Genomic DNA, 17,998 nt, shown 5'->3' with positions numbered 1-17,998 from the left:
ATATGTTTAAAGCCGTCATATTGCATAATTATACTTGATATAATTTTGCACGCCCTGCTTATTTCACGCTTCATAATGATTACGCAAATGAGGCGAAACGGGTTTTCAACTTGCTATTAACAAAAGAAAAATGATTAGATTGCATACAACGTCTATTTAATCAGAGGGAAAACATTAAAGTGGGTTAAAGTGCCTACAATCGACATCATAATCGACCTAGACCTCAGACCTTGAATCGAAGAGTACGTATGGCGTCGAGAGAAATTACAGGGGAACGCCGAAGAAGTCGCGACACGGAGAGATCGCACCGTTTACGATTCTCTCGTCTTCCTTCGTCTGATTTTTGCGCGCGACGTGTAATCTTCCGGGACGTGACCGTGGATGCCAGTGGAATTTTTCGTGAAGGGCCGAGGGCAAAAAACGGGCTTTTGTTCTTTACGAGAGAACAGAACAGAATTTATTTCGGGATAGCTTGCCAAACACCATAAAATAAGTGTATAAATACGTATATCATAAAGATAATTGCAAAATAATAGTAAACAGGAACAAAATAAGATCTAAATAAAATTTGCACACATTTAAAAAATTTAAAACCAGCACAAAATGAACGAAGGAATTGCAGGTTTGGATAATCTTAAAAACACAAATATATCGGAACGCAATGCCAAGCTCAGAGCTAACAAACGCAACTTAGCGACTTTATAAAAGCAAACATTTATATCTAAAGTATTATATTTGTATGTAATGTTATTTAGCTTATTCAGCGTTACGTGATAAATGCTTACTCTCCGATAAGATTATATTCGATACAAACACAAGAAGTGAATCAACTACATTTATTATTGTATGATGCGGATATATGATTTTGTTGATACATGAATATCTGATACAGGAACAAATTTAATTAATATCCAACAAAACTGATAACTGAAATTTTTACCACTTATTTATATGAAAACAAAATCTTAGTTTCTCTTCCATCGAACATTTACATATTTTCTTCATTATAATTGTTATGTTAATCGCAAGACAATCTCGAAAGAACTGACTTTCATACGAGAGACGTATGTGCTCTCCGATATCAAATCTTTCTTTCTAGTTCTTTTTTAGTTCTTTTTTATTTTATTAAAGTTATTCCTCGAGTGTGCACCAAGACTTGGGCGCAACTTTTTTAATATTCGCTGCGTCTTCGCTCGACGGAGAGCGTTTCTCGTTATCTGAAAAATCGTGTGGATAACCTTCCCTCTCTATCGTCTTTCTAGTGAGAAATTTTCCAAGGACGCGTGCGTATTTCAAGCCGGTGAAAGGGTACGATACGGAGGGAGTAGTAGAGGAAGAAAATTATTTAGCCCCCATTAACGTCAGTCGCATTTACTCGTCGGGACGTATTCCCTTCGTCTTTCTGCCGTTCTCTCGTTCTCACCTAAAGTTCATATCTCCATCTCTCTCCTCCTTTACTTTCTCTTTTTCCCCGCGGTGGCTTCGGTTTCTCTCCTCTTTCTGCTTCTTCGGCAACGTCGACCCGTCGGAAACCCGCCGCAACTCGTTATTTAACCTCCTCGCTCGACTACGACGACGACGACGACGATGAGGGAACGGCGGATTTGATTTCATTCGTTTTCGCGAGAGAAGGATAATATTATGTTATTCTCGTAACTCTAATAATAACGCGACTACTTGCGCTAACGACCTAAACGCTTACGCTAGTTAACCCAAAGTGCCTTATATACGCCGCGGATATAAGTTTGTGCTCGAGCTGTACATTAATTTCCCAGAAGCGTCGGGAATTTGTCGGTTAAATACAGGAAAAAATACGCTCCCGGTGATTTACTTTATCGAATTTCAAGTTAACATTTTGGTGCGCAGTTTCGTTTAGCTTATCGCTAATTCGGTTTATCGCTAACTCGATCATTTAAGAAGATATGTGCATCAGTTTTTTCAACGATGTCAAATTGACGGCGTTTTAGTAATCTTTGCATTCTAAAAATAGATTTTTATTATATCACATGCATTGGATACATTGGAGAAAGTTGGATGGTTTTATGATTTCTCATGAAATTTCAATAAGAACGTTTCGATAAGCGACGAGGTAGTGGAATTGGATCTCGTCGTTTTCTTTCTGAGTTACACGAACAGTTATAAGGAAGGTTAAAATATGGAAACTGACAAGTTCGCCACTCGCTAAATTACGGACCGGTCAAATCTAGTCGAGGCGACTTTATCGTAGATATTCCACTCGCGTTCTTCGATCTTCCTTCCTTCTTATTCCTTTCTACTCGCTACTTCCTTCTTCGTCCTTTCTCCTTGTATTTCTCATTTCGCAAGGCGGTGCGAGAACCAATATTTCCTCGCAACGTCCGCATCCCGACTCGGGAGGAATCGAGAAGGGGACTCCACATCGGCGCACTCTTTTATAAATATTTATCCTCATTTGAATCCATTGGGGACCGAGCTCTTCTCCCGCCTTCCCCCCTGCCCCCCTTCCTCCTCCCGACCGTTCTTCTTCGCGCCCTCCCCATCTCCGAGGCCGAACTCCCGGGCGTGTATTTGTTCTTGCAAATCTTTTATACGTTTCGTACGCGGATTTGCATCCATAACGGCCGTGGGCGACCCGAACCAGCTCTTCCATCTCGGCTTCACTCCCCTTTCCGTTCCTCCGCTCTGTATCCGCCTCTCTCCGCTTCTCTTCCTGTTCCCCTTTTGCCGTGGTGACGCGCTCGAAAGTTTCCGTCTCGATTTTGTTCTTGTTCCACAAACTCGCACCTTTCTGACGAAGCGGGATCGGTATTTTCGCACTTTCGTCATTCGCGCCGGAGTGGTTTATTTCTAACACTTTTAGTCTGTGGAATATAAAATAAAGATAAATATATCTTGCGTATATATATATATATATATATGCAATAAATTTGTAACATTAAATATAACAAAAGATTTCGTCAGTATCTAACATATTTGAAGCCTTTCAACTTCGATTGATGTAATCTTGCAACATTTTACATTGATTGATTTCTTTAAAAAGATGCCGCGTCAGTAGAGTCAAGTTCTTGAAGTAGTAAAAAGCGACGATATATACGATCGTTCTCATTGTCGCGCTGCAAGAAGATGACAGCAAGAAGGATCGTTTCGTTTCGCTTCTGCGTAATTGATTTCTGGTTCGCGATCACGGGCGAGACGTGTTATTCGCTTTCTCGTACAGTTCTCCCGTGCGATTCTCGGGGATATCACGGCCGACCTCGGTCAACGAGCGCTTTCTTCGTGGCGGGCCAGCAGTCGGTGCACTATTACTGTCTTTCCGAGAATATTAATTACACAGCGAACGAGACGGGAAAAGCCATCTCGGGCTTCGAGGAAGCATGTTGAGGTCGACGAGAGTCGGCTTAACCCTTCTGTTCGAAGTGGTTTACTTTTGCGTTTAACCCTTTTGCTCTTCCCGCGCCCTGCTGCAATATTTAAGCGACCCCGACTTACCGGTTTCAGCGATTCGCTGAGTAATTACTTTACTTTTACAAATTGCGAACTTTTTTATCTAATTGAAGTATAAATATTTTATCCCACATTGACTTCTCTCTCTTATTTCATGGCGTTTTTTACAAAGCAAATTTTTTGTGAAAATAATTTCAATATAAAGAAGATATTAGACGAATGTTGTAGCAATTATACTAGATTTCTTTTTAGATAATAATGGCGTATTTTAAGCAACAAGAAAGTTAATTTTCATCAAGTTTATTGTTAGTTAAAGGCTCTTGAATATTTAGTCAGCCTTAATGGAGCAAAGAAGAGCTTAATTTACAGCTGATTGTGTACTAGGTTATTAAATTTGAATAATTAAATAGTCTAAGTTCAGTTTTAGTTAATTTTAAACGTTAAAGTTAAATATGTTTATGTTTAAATAAATCTATTATTAAGTATCGGATAGATTTTTCTAAGATCATCTATTTTAAGCGGTGATTCTTCGTGTCCACCTTGCCTATTCGCAGAATAAGCAGAGTTGAGCACCATCGAAGCCGAATGAAGTCACGAATACGACTCTTTATGCATTTTCCTCTTTCGTTTCTGCCCCAGACGCTCTTGAGCTTGATTATATGCCGTGGCCTTCCGTTTCCGCTCCCTTTTCCCCCTCTTTCTCTCGATTCCCTTCATCTATCCGGCAACCCTTTAACGTCGCAGGTGCGTGGCGCGTACGATACGCGTATTGAATTCGTACGAACGGCAGATCGATCGATCTCGTTCGCGAAATGTCACGCGAAACGAAGATTAATCGTCCGTGGAATCGACCGCGTCCATTGTCGCGGGTTTTTCGATTTTGACGTCCGCCACGACGCGGTGATCGACAGCGATAACATGAAGGGATCGGTGGACGCTCGTTAAAGAGATCACCCTCCGCGTCAATCCTCAAGGCCAGATGGAGCATGGCGTGAAAGCGACCCCAAACATGTTTTCATGTCACATCTTCAGCGATATAGGACGTGTGGCGGCTTTAGATCGCTGGTAACATGCGATGCAGTATCTTTTACTTACTTTTTTGGACAGAGCACAATGCAGGGAAGATTATCATGAGACGAATAAAGTTCCACGGTTATACTTATATCTCACTGTTTTGGTACTTCCAAAATCCAACGTTAACCTTAAATTCTTGCCAATTGTTTTGATCAAAGAATGATACGAGCTTATTTTCTCTATTTGAAAGTTTCGACTATTTGCCTCGGCACGGAGCAGTATCGCGAACATATTCAGCGTCGTTCTCGCTGTTTAGGATTTGTTTTCAGCGCTCTTCAACGCAACATCGCGATACTACTTAGCGTTTCCGCTTCCGTGCGCGGAGCATCTCGTTAGAGCGAGTCTGCGGGTGTCGCGTTGGCACGCACCTCCGAAATCTCACGGGCTTTCCCATTCTCCCTTTTCGCCTCTCGGGTGCGAGCGTAAGCGGAAAAGAAAAGACGAGAAGAGACGGCCTCGCGCGTTGCCAAAAACTGAAATGAAGCGGGCTTCGGGGGAAGAGCAATGCGCCGTCGACGACGGCTGCCAGAACCATCGTCGTCGTCGTGGTTATGCTCGTTTTCTAGCGTGGTTGCGAAGACAAAACAAAAATCGCGTAAAAATAAAGGCAGTCGCAAACAGGGGGAAATGAAAGAGAGCGAGAGAATTAAAAAGGGACAAAATAAGAGAGGTCTGGATTTATTTAAGAATGAGGAAGATAGAGAAAAAGTGAGAGGATAACATGATAGAACCTTCGAGGAGGATTTTTAAAATAAACGGACAAATGCGATAATAGAGAATTATGCAGTATAATTGCAGAGGCAAAAGCAGTATCTATTTTATCTGGCATTATAATTTTTGTATTAAGAATAAATTTTAAATAAATGTTGTGTGGCTTTTTTAGGAAAAAGCAAAGAGAAGAAAGTTAGTTTTGCAACCGAAAGAAATCTTAGATGATAAACAAGAGTCTATATGTTAGTGTAATAGGTATAAGAACATTTAAGAGACAGATTTAAGAGATAGTTACGAGAGATTATGTTATTAAATAACGATAAATATATATAATAGTAATACTATTAGAGACACACACAGTGATAACCATAATAAAAGTGGTAGTTGCAATATTTTATATTCAATAAAAAGTTATTTTCTAATAAACGAGACATAATCTCGTAAACCAATATAGAGAGAGGCGGAAATAAGCAAAGTAGGTAGACTATAAGAACTTTTCCTTCTGTATCTTGGCCATGTAATGAATTGTACCGCAGAGAATGAGCAAACGGGAGGGGAAAAGAAAAGTTAGAGTCTAAAAAGAGAAAGATTAGGTAAGAAAGAGAAGAATGAGCAGAGAGGCGAAGGATAAAAGGCGCGGAAGAAGTACAAAATAAACATAACTGTGACATCGGCTTCGGTGCCAGCTAGCAAGCTAGTGCCTTCTCAAAGAAAAACCGTCGTTGACTTAGAGGACTAAAATTTCCGGCTAGAACACTGCACTAGTCTTAGTTAACCCCTTGCGAATGATGATGCCTACTCATCGGATGAAGGAAAATCCAAGCAGTCGTAAAAGTCGCCTCTTGGCAGTAGTCTGGACGCCATTTCGGACGCCGTTTCGACAATCGCAGTGTCTTAGACGAAGTCCCTTATGATTTTGCTCGGAGAGTGGCTGCGAAGAATCATCACAATAGATATCTAACTTTTCAAGCTTATATTCTTGGACTTAACAACTTTAAGTTTAACGCAATGTTTTTAAAAGTTGAGAAATTAAATATTTTAAGAAATTTTAAGACACTTTGCTCTTTTCATTAGAAACAAAATAGATTAATTCTAGTCGTAGAAACAAATATACTTATTTACAAATATATTTAAATTAAATATTCTTGATTTGTACAATAATCGGACTATAACGTGACAAGCACAAGAATTTAGTAATCTTAGTATTCACTTACTGATGAAGCGAAATAAAATATTTATGTCATGATCTTTCTTGTGAAAAAAATCAACTGAAATATTCAAAGCTTTATCATATTATTCTGGCATTATATTTGTGGGAAGATAATGATTATGCGTTTTGGTCGCGACCGTTCCAATGTCGTTCCTTCGTCGTTAACCGCGATGCCGTTAGCGATTAAAGTCCGACGACCGCGATCGTCATCTGAGAGATTAGCGAAAATGGAATTTTCGCTTGCCGCACTCCTAATTCGATGCGCCGTCCTAGTTCGGGGATGGAGAAACTTCCGGTTAATGCCGCGAACGTTAGTTTTAACGCGCAATAAGGTCGTTCCATCTTCGCTGGCGTCGAGAGAGACCTCAAAGGGGAAGAGATGGAGAATCGGCCGAAGGCTACCTGGAGATTCGAAGACATCTTAACAGTCGCTGCAGCGACGTTTTAACGAGCCTTTCATGCCGCCGGCTTCATTATCTTCGTTAACGATCAAAGTCAGTAGTTTGGTATGCAAATCGATTCGAATTGCGGGACATAGAGCGACTGTCGGGTGTCAATGGAACTTCCGCGAAAGTTGCACGCGATTCAGTTCTTCGCGTGACGCCCTGTCATATTTGCTGTCATCACATTGTAGGATAAGAAAAATTATATAACGCGAGAATTTCGAGTTTCCGCATGCAAAATGTGAATTTCGAGTTTTTTCCGCGTAATCCCGCGAGTAAAAACGAGTGTCACGATATCGTGACGTTGAAAATCAACATTGTCATATAATCGCGATCGTCATTATTGCGTCACGCGGAATAAATTCATGCGCGTTTCAATCTATACTTTTGCACATTTCCTCTTGCAACCGGCATTTCACGAGTGACTCATTATTCACAAGGACGATCGATGTCTGATTTCTCTAGAGTTTTTCTTTTTTTTTTTTATTTTTTTTTCAAGTAATAAAATCAGCGATCCGTTAGCGGAAACTTACATATGGATCATACATGGATGTCTTCTCACAAATTCCGTTTAATTAACATAAAACGCGGTTACATACACACACACACAGAGCCATGAGTGCTACAGATGAAACCATAAATGCATGAAAAACTACGCCGAGAGTTATAAAAAACAATTCTGAAATGGAGATACGCACTTTAATAAAATTTTATTATAATGAACTGCACAAATATAAATAGATGTATTTATTTGAGAATTAAACATGGTGTGCATCTCGTTTTAAAAGCGCGAATAAACAAAGCAATTATGTTTTATGAGCCTTGCTATTTTGCGAATTGGGCAATAAATATTTTATATCCATTCAGATAAAATATTTTTCCTCGAGTTTTTAAATCGTAATGATAACATTCAGTTGTTGGTCTCGGTTCTTTTGACGCATAAAAGTATTTGAAGTGTTTATTTTTTATACTAACAAACATTGGAATATACGATATTTTTGAAGTTGTAGAACGAAATCATGTTTGGCCGAAAAATAACAGACAGAAATATTTTATTTATGAAATATTAATTTTACGATGTAGAGGTAATTTTAGACTATTAAAATTTTATTACTCTGTCAAATTGTGTGCGTGCTCATGCAATGAAGATAGAAATATATATCAGAAATCAATATCTGTAATAATAAACATGTTGGAATGTTTACAATAATTGCAAACGCTTGAAAGGAATGAAAAACAGTTTTATATTAACAAATTTAAGATACAGATAAAATTGCTTTATTCTTTATTTCGAAATAATGACGGAAATAACAGATACTATCTTTTTTTTGTCATTCTTTTTTTACATTTTCTCTGAATTTTTCTCGTTTTATCCAGAATTACAATTAACGAGACACGTAGTTGAATCGTAATACGCTTACATAAAATGCATAAAATTCTTCTCGGACGAATTCCAGAATACGAAACGAACGAAATTATGGTAGCAGACGCGAGGATCGTAACGTATACTGTATGTCGGACACAGAAAGCCCATTAAGAACGAACTCGCATGCTCAATGCTCAGCTCCGCAACAATGCGGCACTTTTGCTGGACAAACATACACCCCCGTGGATCCCCCCTCTCCCCCCTTCTGTTAGAAACCTTTCCTCTTCCTGGGAGTTTGCAACGACAAAACGGTACACTCCACAAAACTCGTCGCCATTTGTCGTTAGATACATAGTGGCGCTTGAAAGTTTCAAAGTTGACACACACGAGGAATAATAATGTAATACAAATAAATTTGGCGAGTAATAGCCGGTTGATGTAACATATTAAAAATATCGCCATTTTCATATCGTTTAATTAATCGCGGTTTGTAAAACAATCGATGAAAGAGTCTCCAAAGGATGAAATATTCTCAATGAATTTTATATTGCTCATCGATCGCTGTGTATCGTAAATTAAATTTCCTCCAGTTCTCTGAAAGTTTTCAATTGTTCCAAGGTTAGATCGGAAGTAACTAGAATAAACTCCGACAAGACTTTTCCATTTATTTCCACCGAGAGAATCAACCATGCGACACGAAGCATGGTTGAAGCAAAGTCACAGAGCGACACGAGTCTTACAATAATCAAGATCGCAGCGTCGGTCAAGCTCTGGGAGAGAGAAGGGTTGGACGCGGGGAGCGGCTGATACCAGAAAAATGAAAAGAGGCGTAGAAACGCAATGGGAAAATGAAAGGAAGCGGCTAGAGCAACGAGGAGATGAGAGACCTAGAGATAGAAAGCGGGTGAGCAAAAGAGAGAAAAATCCGAGAGCTTCGTCGGCATCCGGTCTACTCGGCACGGCGGACTCATTAAGGGGTTATTTCAAAGTTTAACTGAATCGAGTCGGGAGGGAGAGATGATAAAAACTCAGAGCACCCTCCTCCTCCACCTCCTTTTCCTCTTCCTCTTCCCCCTCTTTGCCCCGCACCGTCTCGTATAACCCACCACTGTCTCCTTCCAGTCCTGCACCGCGCTCGGGCGGACTTCTTCATCCCTCCGTCGACACTCTGTACCGTTGGCAATATTAATTAACGTCATCCTGCAGCCGCAGTCCAGGTATTTGCAGTTTGTTAGCCGGGAAGATGCTAAGTCGCGTCGCTCTTCTTCCTTCTGTTTCTCTTTCGTCCCATAGTATTTTCTTTTACCGCTTAGCTTATCGCTAACGGATAACGAACACTCTCGTTTCCATACGACTTTATCAAAGGGTATGACATACTTCCTCTTTTGCGCGTAAGTCGGGGTTTGTAAAAGCGAAGGAAATGTTTAACATCACGGTACTGATGTAACATAACAAACTTGATAATTAGCGATTGGAATATTTATAGCCTGTTAATATTTATAGCCTATAATCATTGTGATTACTAGTGATTTGCAACTTGAAGCATCAAAGATAAATAATCTTTTACTTTCAATATTTTTGCCACTAATCTAACATTAAATTCTCTGATAAATTAATTATTGTTGTTGATGTACAGTTTTGCTGGAATATTCAATGCGTCCAACATTGTTGCGAGACTGTAAGCTCAGAGGCAAGCAAGTAAAGGTTGAAAAACACTTGAATCAAAATTTCAGGGATGAAAAAGGAAGATGGGATGTCTGCCGTCATAGCCACCGCCCCTTTTTCTTCCTCATTCAATTATAAAGTGATCAACGTCCACCCTCTCGGTGGCACGGTTAACGATTCCAGACGGAAAACTTCAGCTCCGCGTAATTCCCTTTTACACTCGGCAAAATCTTCTTGTTAGTGTGCAAAACGTACTCACACACTCACGTATCTTGCGCACGTAGAAACGGGTACGTTTAGCTCATTCCAGCTTCTACGTTTAACGATAAGTCTTCTAGAATAGCCACCGCTAAGACCTAGTATTCACCGAAGAAAGATGGAAGCAGATTTTTCGTTTCACGAATTGAATATCGAGCAAAGAATATCTCTCGGATACAAATTTCATTCGCAAAATAAAAATAAATAAGATATTTATTCAGGATACTTATTTTTTTTTATATAATTTTGACGGTGCACTTCCAGTGTATAATTGCATCTTTTTTTAAATATTATCTGCATTTTTGGAAAGAATACTCAGACATGCCTCGCCTTTTGTCTCTTTATATTAGTCTTTTGTCACAAGATGGTTTCTTATCCTAAAATCTCTACATTATTCCAATTGATTTCATAGTTATATTCGAGCCTGTGACACTAAATCACCGATAGAGATCCTGATCTTTTATTAATATATCCGATCGGTGTTCGCGTATCGTTCACGTAATCGTTGATACGATGACAAATTGTCATAAAGTTAAAATTATATTTGCCATAGTCGGATTAGTAGTTTAAAATTTCACTGAATTGCACTGTATTAATAAATCCCTAAGTTTACAGTTTGCAAGTTTAGCAATAAGTTGAATTGCACTAACAATAGTCCCCGAATAAGTAGTGTCTAAGTTTAGTCTGTAGTTTCTAGTTTCACCAAGTAGCAATTACACTAATAGTGTGAGTTAAGATTATTTCGAATTAATTCAACGACGCTACTATTATTTAGACTGCATCTGCTAATATCGTTACCGTTATTACTTAAACTGCAGGCGTTGTTCAACGAATTTCTGCGATAACAAAATGTTGCAATCACTATTATACGTTCCACATTGTCAGATTCACTCTCGACCATAACGATTCGCTGCATCGTCGCTATCCGCATTCAATCATGATGAGCTATTTCCAGAAACTGGAGATTCGCCGCTCGTTAGCGACGATCAACCGCGACACGCTCGCGTTTCGATACGGGTGCGCCGTTTCGACGACGGCAAACCGAAATTCCGCCATAACCGAAATTCCCCATCGGCCGGCCGGTAGCGGCTGGTAGCGACGTACTTTATTGGCCGTCATATCTGTCGCTGGCAGGGACAGGCTTTCGAACGATTAATTATAAACAACCAGCCGCAACAATGGCTCTGCGTAATTAAAGCGACCGGTCTCGCTTCCTTTCCCCCCTTGACCTCGCCCTAAACACGTTCACCCGCCCCTATGACTCCGGCAATATCAAAGCGAAGCTCCTCATCGTTCGCTGGGTGAATATATCTCAGGATCTATCGCGCTCCTTGTTGAATTAGCAACGCTCTTTCTTCTTCACTTACGCAATAGAATCTGGAGCGACTCTACCTGAATTTTTTTGACGACGATATCTTCCGCTCGTGTATCCAAATAATGGAGTGATCATTTTTCATATCATAAACTTTTCTATTACGCTTTGTGCATATAATTAGAGCAAAACTAGTATCAAATGATAAGTAAATAGAATAAGTAAAGAATGTTAAAAATGAATAAATTGTTAGGATGCTAATTCAGGACGATATTATAACTTAATTGCAGCAGCTAAAGCGTGCCGTGGTAAATTGTTATTTCGAAATCGCCTTACGAGTTAAACGCGCGAGCGAACGTAATCTTTTCCCATCATTATCCCATCCAACCGCGAAATAATTAACGCGGAATCAAATAATTAATTCCCAGAAAACCAAGGGAAGCGCGAGAAACGAGGGATACTCGGCGAGTATAACGCGCCGCGATAACGATTAGTGCGATTTTCGGAGCAGATAGCTCGGCTCCCCCTCGTTTCGCCGAGAATTTACGATCCTCGTTGTCGTAAGAAACGGTCGCCTGGCGTATATAGCGCATTGATCATCGAGATACAAAACGGCGGGGATGTACTCACTTAGGCCACAGTGGCGCGTAACATACACGAGCAGACTTTCCGTTCGCTCGCTTGCTCGCATCGGCGCGACTTGGATGTCTGCTTACCTAAAACAGAAATAACGGATGCTCGTTACTTTCCCATCGATCATTAGCGTCGTCAACGCTAATAAAGAGCATGAGAGACGTGGCACAAAGTGACGAGGGTTCGTTACTAAATCCGGAGACTTTAATTTTAATGACTTTAAGGTCTTCCTGTAAGAGTCTCCAAAATAGAATTAATTTTCAAATAAATGATATTAATATTTTGCATGCTTTATTATAAATCAATTATCAATAGAAGTTGTAAAAAAGCACTTCAAAAAGCGCAAATCGTAAAATTAAATAAATAAAAATGCAGCATTATTTTAATTCAACAGGAATTAAAACATGTAGTATACGTAACCGATTTGCCTCTCTCTCTCCCTGTGAAAGCAATTTTGGTGTCATTAATTTTAAAACATTTTGTCACTCGTGTGTTAAGTAAAATGAAAACTGTTTTCATTCATAATATGCCATTTCAATATGAAATTTCACTTCTGTCTATCGACAGGTACCTACAAAGATGTAATGGTAACATAGAAACATATTGCATGTTAGCATACATAATATTAATATATTTAATTTTAATATACATTTTAATGTTGTTATTATTTTGATGTCAAACATCACACACATTTCGCTAGTGTTAAAAAATGTAGTGGTTATGCAACATGTTTTTCTTGAAGTTACCCATGCATAGGTAAATCGGTTATTCGTTGCAAAAATGTTGGAGTCGCGTCTCGTTAACTAAGTTTCTTCATTAGCCTAACGTCCGACTAATTTTTACATGCACATGGTCGTTTTAATAGTGTTACGCGACACAACATGGTAAATGGACGCGGCAACGACTTTTAACTTGAGTTTTAAAACGAGAACAGTTTTGTTCAAGACGCTTGCGCTCACAGTATCGCGTATGGAGAAAAATATTATAAATTGAAAAATAAGAAATTAGTGCCCGAAGCACTGTTTTTTTCAAACTTCTCTAATAAAATATCCAAAAAGAGAGACTTTAAATATATAAAAAATTCTCATACTTTGATATTCTCGACGAGCTGTTCGAAACGTCCGTTACCAAAATTTCCCCCTCGATAAATTCTCCTCGAACGCGATTGTGCGGTTCTATCTCAGTCAGTTTGAGCACGTAGCGTTTATAGTAGGCAACTATATATATACGTATGCAGATAAGACGAGCATGTACCTGGCGCGATCAGGCAGGTCAGGCACCGATCTTAAACACCTCATATGTCACATACGCAATACACACAACAGGCACAAGTACATGTAGCATGCGCATACTACTCGTGCACGCCTTCGTACGGCGAGGGCGATTTGACAAATTGCAACGTCATTACTGCCAATTTGTTTACACGCTGGATAACCAGTAACACGAGGCTGGCATCTTGTACAAGCCTGCTTGAGAATTCCTGTCTTTACTAGATGCATAAGTTAAGAAAGGGAATGTGTTTAATGCACATACTGAATGGTATGATTCTCGATTAACATTAATGCTATGTGGCTAATGCGTTACAACCTCATTCACAGTGTTACTGATTTTTTTTCCTTAATCAATCAACTTGGACGTCTGTTAAATAACGCTTGACTAACATTAATATGTTGCAACCTCGTTTATAATACAGCTCAGGTCATTCCGTAAAGTTAGTCAATATGATAAAATGTGTCTCAAAACCGATTATGTTCCAAAGTGGTAATACTGCGCAATATGGTGCGGTAAAACGGGCAGAGACTATCTCGCGCTCGTAGCTGGCGTGTTTGAATTCCTCCACGTGTTTGGCGAGGGTGGAGAAGGTTAAAGCAGGCGGGTTAGCGATTTCTGTAGAGCTCGCTTTTTACGAGGTGCTCGGCCATGCCAGATTCAAATGAGGCGTGCTTTAATGTCGCCTGTGCTCGGCTATACCTTCTTGCCAAATCGAATAGCAACCCTTCTACTTTCGCTTCCTCTCATCGGCATTAATCGTTACGATCGTTTTGTTCCTTGACCGAGTTTTCCCGCCGATTCCTCGTCGGAAGGCGCGTTTGTTATCAGTTTTCGGAAAGTAATTCCTAACTTTTCCAAAGTTTCTTTTGCTCCGCCGTACGGAATAAACGCAGAGAAGTTTAGCCGTGCCCGACGGATATGTTTAATCTGGTGGACGCAGTATGCATCTCTGTTCGATTAAATAAGTTGTTGCCAAATCGCGATAAATCAGGAACGATAAATCACGGACGCGTGCATAAAAAGAACGTCTGCTTATTTATGTGTTTGTGGAGCTGCACGAGAATAGAAAAACAAGTTACATAACATTAATAGAGTACCAATAAACGTAAATCAAGAACTTTACGCTACTTTACATTATTTCTTTGAAAGCTACATGTCTTTAATTAAAAATTCCTATTATATCTCACTAGCTCCTAAACTTTACCGTACAATTGTACTAAATGCGTTTCGAATAATATTTTTACTTGAAATATCAGAAACTATCGATGATGAAACAGAAATATTTTTACGGGATATTATTCTGACGGAAATCAAAACCATCTGCGCCCCTCACATTAATTTCTGCGTTAGTTCTTTTTTTCTTTAATCGAGAGTCCACCATTGTTGAATCAGCGCGCGTTAAATGACGCACGAGCGACGTTAAAACGCTAAATTTCCAGTGCGACGAGCGCCGTTTCTTCTTCTTTCGGGAAGGAGCCAAGTCCCCTTTGTATTCCGTCCCCGAAGAAAAGCAGCCGGTTGTGACAGCGCGGATGAAATAATGCGCGAGTATGGGCGCAGAGCGGCAAGAGCAGGGTCGATATTTCGGAGGGCTCTCCGAAACTTTCCGCAGAAGTCACTCGATAAAGTGATTAGGTAACTTTCGGCGAGACGAAGGAAAGGGGGAAAATGGAGAGGCAATCGGTCAACGACCATTACAAGTTGTCTTGCTATCAAGACGAAATGACTTATTACATCACAAAACGGCTCGGACATTCGCGTTGCGGAAGTGGAGATTATTAAAACGTAATTCATAAAGCCGCATCTTTTGATTGCGACATTGCTTTACGTTTAATAACAACGCGTGAACTAGTCATTTTAATATCTAAAACAAGAAGATTTAACGTAAAAATGGGAATAATGGATTAATTTGATCAAACTTTATCTTATAATTAAATGCTTCATTTTTTTCTTTTGTTATTAAAATATCATATCACTATATTTTGCAAAAACTACCGATCGTCAAATGAAACAACAACACTTCCCGTAATTGTTTTTGCAAATATTATGAGCATCGATTCGTGAGCATCCCTGTGTTACATATCTGATCAATACAATTGTCCAATGTTGCAAACTATCACCAATCCAAACTCAGAGTCACCCTTTGGGACATCATTGCACCTTGCTACGCTTTCCCACGAGCACCGCCCAATTTGTGTACATTTCGACTACCGTCGACTATTCTGGAACACACGTGAGTGTAATATTGCGTGGGCGCGAACACGACGGCGACAAGGTTGTTCTTGACCCGTTGTGCCAACTGCCGCTGCGTATCGCATTGTTTTATCAACCATACAGTTTATAATGACGTACGTCACATTAGCATGGGATAAAACAAGGTGCCATGCTTTCGCTGTTTGTCATCGCATGATTCTCATCGCATTTCATTTGCACATGCCAGTGGCGTAACACGCGGTCAGGATATTACTAAAACAACAAATATTATCACCTGGATTTGTCACAATTATATATATATATATACCGAAAATTTTGCATAAATATTGAATAGTGTCCCTTATAAAAATTCAGTTCGACATTACAGAAACAGAAATGGCAATATTCATAAATTATCTGTAGTCTTTCGCTCGTCGCTGTCGATTTTGTTTAATTTATTTACTCTAACAGTATTAATTTTATATATACGATATATTGGTATTTTATGAATACGCTTTCACGAAAAATATCAAGATTAGTATTATTGATTTTACTAATCTAGCAAAATTTTAGCTGCTATTGACACATTTCCACACAGTATTACCAATTTAACTCGCGCACTTCATGTTATTTAACATGTTAATTGAATTATTGTGCCGCGCGCTAGCGTTACGCTACTATTCCCATCACGCATCACGTCTCAGTTTGTGACATACGCGAGATGAATTTAAATTGAAAAAAGTCATCTACGTTCGTAATATTATTCACTATTGCACACGGATACTACATTTGTATTCACAAAAATCTCCGCGTTACTTTTCGGCGCACCATTGAGATAATATCAGATTGAACAAGGCGGTAAACTTTGTGCTTATTAAGCGACACAATGACGCTGCTGATTTGCTCGGAGATGAAGCACTCACACAAGTCATTTCATATGATGCAGCAGTTTTGCGATATGCGTATGCGCGTATTCATATTGCATAGTACGCGCGTCGTGAGGTGATTGTTCGTCACTTACCGATCACGCACGTAAAATCCATCAGTCCATCTGAACAAGAGAGCGTTAACTGAGATCTTATACGTCCAATATTTTTCTGCTTGAATTGATGTCGTGAAAGAGCAAAAGCCATCGAGTTCATAACATGTTATTGAATATGATTATTAACAGCTAGACGCGTTCAATAACCGCTTATCTGTTTTTAATAAAAAATCCCTTGAATAAAATATCACTTGAAGATCTTTATAAATGCAAACAGGATGACAAATTTATACTCGCGTCAATATTTTTGAAGAGGGATATTAAGTGAAATTAATTGCGAAAGACGTTGGGAAGAGAATAGCTATTCTTTCGGATGAAATTGCTGAAGAAGGGAATTATTCGCGACATGAAACTCGCTTCTGCTTTAATGCAAATCTTACGAAACGCTTCGTAGATATCTGCGGTAAACTCGCATGCATACGCGTCATCGGAATCGCGAGCGCGCGAGCACATATCATTCGCTCGTTCGCTCGTTCGCTCGCTCGCTCGCTCGCTCCAACAACGGCAGCAGCCTTGTGGCCAAGGTTGCGCAACGATGGATCGCGGGACGCGGCAGCACGTGGTGCGCCAGGCTGTGACGCAGAGCTGGACGCACACACGTTCGCGTACATTGCACACGCATGCTCGCACACACGACGCCACTGAAGCGTAACTAGGTGCGCTCGCGCGGCCCCGCCAATTGACTCAAATGCACATTTACCCTACATCCTCGCCGATTACATAATGGAGCTCGGCAAAGTCGCGAATCCCGGCCGGTTTTTCTTCCTCTTTAACGCGCGTCGCGGAATTGCCGCGAGCGCGGGCGGGAGGGGGAAGAACGATGATTTCCATCGATAGTTTGCATTTAAATATATTGCGGAGGATTTGGTGATCGTTCGAAAATATTTGTTAATTAACGTACGTTGCATTTGAATGAACATTATTGCATGCGATTTTCTAAACGATTTATATTGTAATTTATTTGACACTGATAATGCTGAGATTGCTAAGTTGAGTTTATTAGATTATCTATGATCATTCCGGTCTCTGATTCTTGCGTCATCTATTTTCATCTTTGAGTTTTTTATGTTTTTAATTATAAATGTTTTAAGATTCTTTCTATCTATCACGCCTTTGACAGTTGAATATTAATTGAGAAATTTCTTGGAAACGAAATCTATGACATTTATATCTGTTGTTTCTATTTTTACTATTCAATTAATTTATTTATTTAATTTTTTTTTTAAGTATGAAACATACACGTGTGCTACGAAAGAATACGGTCAACGAGTGATTGCTAATAAAATGATATAATAATTGAGATAATTTTAATAGAAAATAAAAAGATGCAGATATTAAAGTAGGGTATAATTATTTTGTACGAAAGCTTAGGGACTTTACAACAAAATGCAAAAAA

General features: G+C 39.5%; 1 protein-coding gene and 1 long non-coding RNA gene across 8 annotated transcripts in view; one reads left to right on the top strand and one right to left on the bottom strand.

Moving 5' to 3' along the window:
* Positions 1–17,998, top strand: part of Rbp6 (RNA-binding protein 6) — a 581,361-nt gene that overhangs the window by 111,932 nt on the left and 451,431 nt on the right. The window lies entirely within an intron of this gene.
* LOC137001435 (uncharacterized) lies at positions 2,725–16,705 on the bottom strand. Its single transcript, XR_010891450.1, has 3 exons — positions 16,582–16,705; positions 12,093–12,178; positions 2,725–2,840 (listed from the first exon to the last, which is right to left on the bottom strand). It is a non-coding gene; the product is annotated as an uncharacterized lncRNA (long non-coding RNA).

Source organism: Linepithema humile, chromosome 8, assembly GCF_040581485.1.
Source record: "Linepithema humile isolate Giens D197 chromosome 8, Lhum_UNIL_v1.0, whole genome shotgun sequence".
Taxonomy (NCBI): domain Eukaryota; kingdom Metazoa; phylum Arthropoda; class Insecta; order Hymenoptera; family Formicidae; genus Linepithema; species Linepithema humile.
Note: the sequence above shows the minus strand (reverse complement) of the source record. Positions and strands in the feature narration are given on the sequence as shown.